Source organism: Rhinolophus sinicus, linkage group LG01 (assembly GCF_036562045.2).
Source record: "Rhinolophus sinicus isolate RSC01 linkage group LG01, ASM3656204v1, whole genome shotgun sequence".
NCBI classification, from domain to species: domain Eukaryota; kingdom Metazoa; phylum Chordata; class Mammalia; order Chiroptera; family Rhinolophidae; genus Rhinolophus; species Rhinolophus sinicus.
In genome coordinates, this window is record NC_133751.1 from 10,902,648 (window position 1) to 10,909,165 (window position 6,518).

At 40.7% G+C, this 6,518-nt stretch overlaps 1 pseudogene; it reads left to right on the forward strand.

The window, feature by feature from the left end:
- The first annotated feature begins 304 nt into the window (after positions 1-304).
- Positions 305-1,822, forward strand: LOC109446647 (isocitrate dehydrogenase [NADP] cytoplasmic; annotated as a pseudogene).
- Positions 1,823-6,518: the final 4,696 nt, after the last annotated feature.

Sequence of the window (6,518 nt, forward strand, 5' to 3'; positions counted from 1 at the left end):
TATTTGCTTTTGTGCCTAATTTTCTATTTATGACTTTCTATTATGTTGCTTGTAAATAAGAATGTTATGAATAAGTTAGGCATCATTTAGAGCAGTGGTTCTAAGCCCTGGGTGCATATTAGAGCCCCCTAGGATGGGAATGGGGTAGAGGTTTAAAATATACTGATGCCTGACGGAGGTGGTGTCAGACACCGAAACAGCTGGGACCCAGCTGGGAGTGCTAGAGTGTACGCTTGTAAGTTTGAGTTTGTGAGTGGCTGTGGCGCCCCTGCCTCATCGTCAGTGTACCTTCCCCTGCAGGACGTAAGCTGAACTCGGCTGAGCCTGCAAGATTAAGAGGATTTAGAGTGATTAGAAGTTGACTCACTGTAAAGGTTTATTGAATTCAAAATGTTTCAAACAATCCATGGCGGTTCGGTGGTAGAGATGCAAGGAGATGAAACGACGCGAATCATTTGGGAGTTGATTAAAGAAAAACTCACTTTTCCGTATGTGGAATTGGACCTGCACAGCTATGACTTAGGCATAGAGAACTGTGATGCCACCAATGACCAGGTCACCAAGGATGCTGCAGAAGCTATAAGGAAGTACAATGTTGGTATCAAGTGTGCTACCATCACCCCCGATGAGAAGAGGGTTGAGGAATTCAAGTTGAAACAAATGTGAAGTCGTCGAATGGCACCATTCGAAATATTCTGGATGGTACTGTCTTCAGGGAAGCCATTATCTGCAAAAATACCCCCTGGCTTGTGAGCGGATGGGTAAAACCCATCATCATAGGTCGCCATGCTGATGAGGATCAATACAGAGCAACTGATTTTGTTGTTCCTGGTCCTGGAAAAGTAGAGATAACCTACACGCCAAGTGATGGATCCCAAAAAAGACATACTTGGTACATAACTTTGAAGAGAGTGGTGGTGTTGCCATGGGGATGTACAATCAAGATAAGTCAGTTGAAGATTTTGCACACAGTTCTTTACGGATGGCTCTGTCTAAGAGTTGGCCTTTGTGTCTGAGCACCAAAAACATTATTCTGAAGAAATAGGATGAACGTTTTAAAGACATCTTTCAGGACATATATGACAAGCAGTATAAGTCCAAGTTTGAAGCCCAGAAGATCTGGTATGAGCATAGGCTCATCGATGACATGGTGGCCCAAGCTCTGAAATCAGAGGGAAGCTTTACCAGGGCCTGTAAGGACTATGATGGTGATGTACAGTTGGACTCCATGGCCCAAGGTTATGGCTCTCTTGGCTTGATGACCAGTGTGCTGATTTGTCTGGATGGCAAGACAGTAGAAGCAGAGGCTGCCCATGAGACTATAACCCGTCACTACCGCATGTACCAGAAGGGACAGGAGACGTCCACCAATCCCATTGCTTCCATTTTTGCCTGGACCAGAGGGTTAACCCACAGAGCGAAGCTTGATCACAATAAAGAGCTCGGCCTCTTTGCAAAGGCTTTGGAGGACACCTGTGTTGAGACCATTGAGGCTGGCTTCATGACCGAAGACTTGGCTGCTTGTATTAAAGGTTTACCCAATGTGCAACGTTCTGACTACTTGAATACATTTGAGTTCATGGACAAACTCGGAGAAAACTTGAAGATAAAACTAGCTCAGGCCAAACTTTAAGGTCATTTCGCAGCCTAGGAGGACAAGTGATTTTTGGTAACTAGGGCCACTGGTTTACACTTTTCTCTATAACACTCAAGGGTATGGGCGAGATCCATTTTGTAATTTGTTTTGAAGTCAGAGTTTATCTTTTCTATAAGTTTACAGCCTTTTTCTTGTACATACAGTTATGCCACTATCGCGAATGTGGCTGGGGACTTTTTAAATTTTTATTTTATTTTCTACTAGTAGCTCAGGAATTACTTTAGGGCTGATTCGTACTTACTGTCACTTTTTCTCATGTTCCGATCAATATAAATGACCAAAATGAAGAGTGCTTGAAAGGGTAAACTAAGCCGCGGTATCGGTCCCTAAAATTGTGTAAAGTAGAAATTCATTCCCTTCCCCACTTTCCATGGCCTGGGGCTCTGGGTGGTTTTAGTGTAACAGGTGTCCCATCATGTGAGGTAAAGCTGTAGCTTAAACTTGCACGTGAATAGACATGAAGAGTATGGTCGTAACCAAAATGTGTTGAAGACACAGCAGTCATTTTTGTAAAGATCTCTTAATTGAATGTTTTGAAAATGCTAAAGATTTTGGGGGCCACTAAGATAAATGTTACCTGGGGGTTTGTCCCCTGTGTTTGTCCCCTCCTCCTGGCCTTGTGTGGCCTAAGGATTATGCTACCGTGAACAGTATATTTCATCCAAGTGCAATAACACAAGCGCACCTTTTGCGGACTTCTGCTGGCCTATTTTATTTCCTTTATATAAATGTGACTTTTCAGAAGTTGGTTTTGAACATTATCCTAGCCTGTTCATCAAAACTATTACTTTTAATTAAAATTAAGTGCTAATGAAAAAAAATATCTACTGATGCCTGATCTCAGATGTTGAACCGGCATCTCCAATGGTAGGACCCAGGCATCAGTAATATTTAAAACTCCCCAGATGGTTCTAATATTCAGCAGCGTTGAGAATCATTGAACAGAATCTGGTCTCCAAGTGGTCTAAATCAAGTTTTATGTTCTGAGTCCCATCGTTTTTGTGTGTGAATTTTGTGCCCATTATTGTGCTAGGCATGACAGATGCACGGAAGTGTGAAACAGACCATCAAGGAGCTTTCAGTCTGGACATCCTAGAGTGGGGTCTGAGTGTCCGGGTCTTTCTTTAAAGAGAAGCTGAAGAGAAAATTGAGTGTAGACTTCCTGTGGAGTATAACAAATGAAAAGTGTCCAGATAGCTGAATTTTGCTTTATCACGTTTCAGGGTGTTGAGAGATTCTGAAAGAGTGTTCTGTGAATTCCCAGAAACTTCCAACAAATTTGAGTCTATGAAGAACTTTTCTTGAAGATTCTTGAAGAACTTACAAAATCCTCAGCTTTGACATTAATAGGAGAAAAGATTATCTCTACGTCCTATAAGCCCAGAGCCCCTGACCTCATGGAGATGGAATACAAATGGACTAGCAACATTTGTGTGGTTATTATGAAAATATAAAGGAAAAGAGAGGGGGAGAGACAGCCTGCTCACAACAGTAACAAAAATATAAAATGCTGGGGGGAAAAGAGGTGTACAGGATCTAGAGTCAGAAAACGACAAACATTACTGAGTTTAAGTTTTTAAAAATCCACTTTGTAAATAGAAAGAACAGAATTGGGAAAGTTTAACATTGTAAACATGTTTATTCATCCTAAACTAACTATATATATATATATTCATTAGATTTTGTCTCTATCCGCTAAAATTATTTTTGGAACTTGACAATAATTTTAAAGTTGATTTGGCAGAATGTGTGAAACTGGACAAGTTTCTTAAAACAGAAGAAGGAGCATTTATTTTACCAGACATTAAAACATATTTTTAAAGTGAGAAAAACATAAACAGAATGATACTATCTTAGGAACAAACAGATAAGGAACAGAATTAAATGTATAGAAACAGCTCTAATTATACATAAGTAATCAGGATATGATAAAGATGGTGTCTGAATTAAGCGGGGAAGAATGAATCACTCAACATATGATTTTGGAATAACTGACTAACCATTTGGAAAAAATCAAGCTAGATTCCCTCCTCATAACACACAAGGTAATAACTTACATATGGTTTATTATACTTTTAAAAACATAAAGGTACCAAAGGAAAAAGAGGTAAAATTTTTGTAAGCTTGTAGTAGAAAAAAGTTTCTAAGCATAACAACGAAGGAGAAACCAATAAAGTAACATATTGGGAGAAATGATTATAAAAAATATTTTACTATTATAAATCTTAAAAAACATGGAAGGTAAAGTACATCTGGGAAAATAGCTACGGCTCATATGAAAAACAGGGTTTGATATCTTTAAAATACAAAGAAATCTGACAGACAGACAATAAGAGACAAATAGTTCAGTATAAAATAAACGGGATAGAATAAAAACTAATTATTCTCACAATAAGTACACAGAGCCAATTAATATATGAAGAAAAAAAAGCATTGCACCTCCTTCCTCAATAGAATGCATATGAAAACAAAGAGAAGTCACCTTTGGCCTCACAGAAAGCAAAGTGGGTATGCAGAAGGAGGTTCACCGCCAAAAATGTAAACTGATAAATGTTATTTCTGGACAATAGTTTGGCAATATGTCTTCAAAATCTTACAAAGATGCATATCCTTTGGCCCAGTTATCCTCTGGGGGAGTCAATCTAAGAAATGATGGCATAAAAGCACAAAGAGATGAAATTAAGCACATGTTTGGGCATCAGCAAAACAAGGAAACCTTTTTTTTTCCTCAAAGAATTGTATATTTGATATTTAAAAAAAAAAAAAAAGGACTAGAGTAGTCATCATAGACAAACCAGAATCTGTGGACCCTCCTTTAAGGTTTATTAATGGGTTTTATTTTCCAGTTTGAATTAGACAGGGGAGAAACCATGGTCTTCTTCCTGTTTCAGTTATCTTTAGCTCTCAATCTATAATCTGTATAAAGATGTTCAACCTACCATTAATACCTATCGGGATGAAAAAAAACACCAGGAAAAAAACAATACATGAAACAATAAGTGATTCTTTTAAAATGGATGGTGCTATTATAACAGAATACTAGGAGCTACTAAAAATTCTCATTGCAAATTTACATTTCTTTACATTGTAAGATACTCACAATTTATCAAGTAAAGAATAGAGTTCAGATAAAATCCTGCATTTGTTAAGTAAATATTTAAATTGTATTTAGGCACAGAAAAACAGCCCAGAAAAATAAATACTAAAATGTGTACAATGTTTAGCTGTATGTGGAGGTTGGGGAGATGATGGTCAGTGTTTTGGGGGTTGTGGGGGCTTCCTTTTTATTTTCTAAATTTTCGGCAATGAAAATGACTTACTTTTGTGATAAAGATGTTAATGGACATTTTTAGCTGCCTCGTTTTACTATGTTCTGGGACAAGGCAAGAGTGTAAGTTAATTATTTAATTAAAGAAAAGTAGATCAGTAGACTCCATGCCTCTGGTCCCATCTGTGAATAATTAGGCCCTGTTGACAGTGCTGGGTATTTGTGAGAATTGTAGATTCTAAGACACATTTGGTTTGTAAGTGTCTGTTCTCTTAGCTTTCTTAGCTACCCTGAATGTGCCCGGCGGTGCTCACCCCTTGTTGGAGATGAGAGAGCCGAGGCCCAGAGACCTGAAGTGACCTGCTCAGGGTCATGACAAATGCTCATGTCCTCTCTGGGCTGATTGCTGCCCTGTGCACACCATGTGCTCCACAGCTGAAATCTTTGAGTTATTTTGCCCATCTGTACTGTGCATTCTGTCCAGGCCCCTCTTTTGTGACGAGAGCCCTTCCTCCTTTACTTCTTTATTGGGGTATGAAGGATGGGGGTGGGGTCCCTTTTTTCCCAAAAGTCAACATTTGTGGGGCCCAGTGAAGAGGCCACAGTCCTGGGGGGAGAGAGAACGTGAACGAATCATGATGCTGTCTGGAAAGGAGATTGTGGAATCGCGAATACAGCCCTTTGGGAGTGACTGTTGGCCTTGGGGAGCTGGAGAGCTTCCCAGAGGCCTGACACTTCAGGTGATGTGGCAGGCCACATGCAAGAATCGGAAACCTGGAGAGAGAAGGCAGCCGTCGGGCCACCTTCGGTCCACAAAGCCTGATGCTTCCCTGGGGCCTCGCACGCCTCTCAGGGAGGCCTCACAAAAATTATCCCCAAGCCTCTCTCCTGGAGGCCTGTGGGCGCAGCAAGGGACAGGTGGGCCTTCTTTGCCTCCTCTTTCAGGCTCTCCCCACTGGCTCACAACCCACGCCCTTTTTGCCTTCCAGAATGGAGGCAGGCTTAGCCAAGCCTCCTGGAGCCCTGGAGCCCGTGCGAGAGAGAAGCCAGCTAGAGCTCTGCCTCTGATGCTTGCTCTGCTGTACAGAAGGAGCAAAGCCCAGGGAGCCCTATGTCGTCTCAGCGTCAGAGCTTCTGCCTCTCTAAAGCCGGGATACTAATGTCTGTGCAGAGCTGTTAGAGAATGAAATGAGTTGATTCATGGGAAAGACCCGGAACATAGGGGTACTCAGTAAACGTCAGTTACCACTAGGACCACAGTCTCTTGGTCGCGCAAAAATGCAAGGGATAGTGGGGAGGTCTTAGTGGTCCCAATCAGCTAGGCTTTCTCCCTCCCTCCACTCACTGAGCTCACCCAGCTCTGACAAAGAATGGCTCTTCAGATCACCGTTAATGCTCCTGAAAAGACTTTTTTTTATATACCATTAGCTATACACTATAAATAGATTTTGTTTTTCTAGGAAAATATTTTTTAGCTTTGTATTCTGGCATATTGTTCTTTCCTCCTTGCTTGTTAAAAAATATCTTTCAAACTGCTTGCCTTCCATGAAGAGTAAATAATATGCCACTTCTGGCGAGACCTTATAAATGATT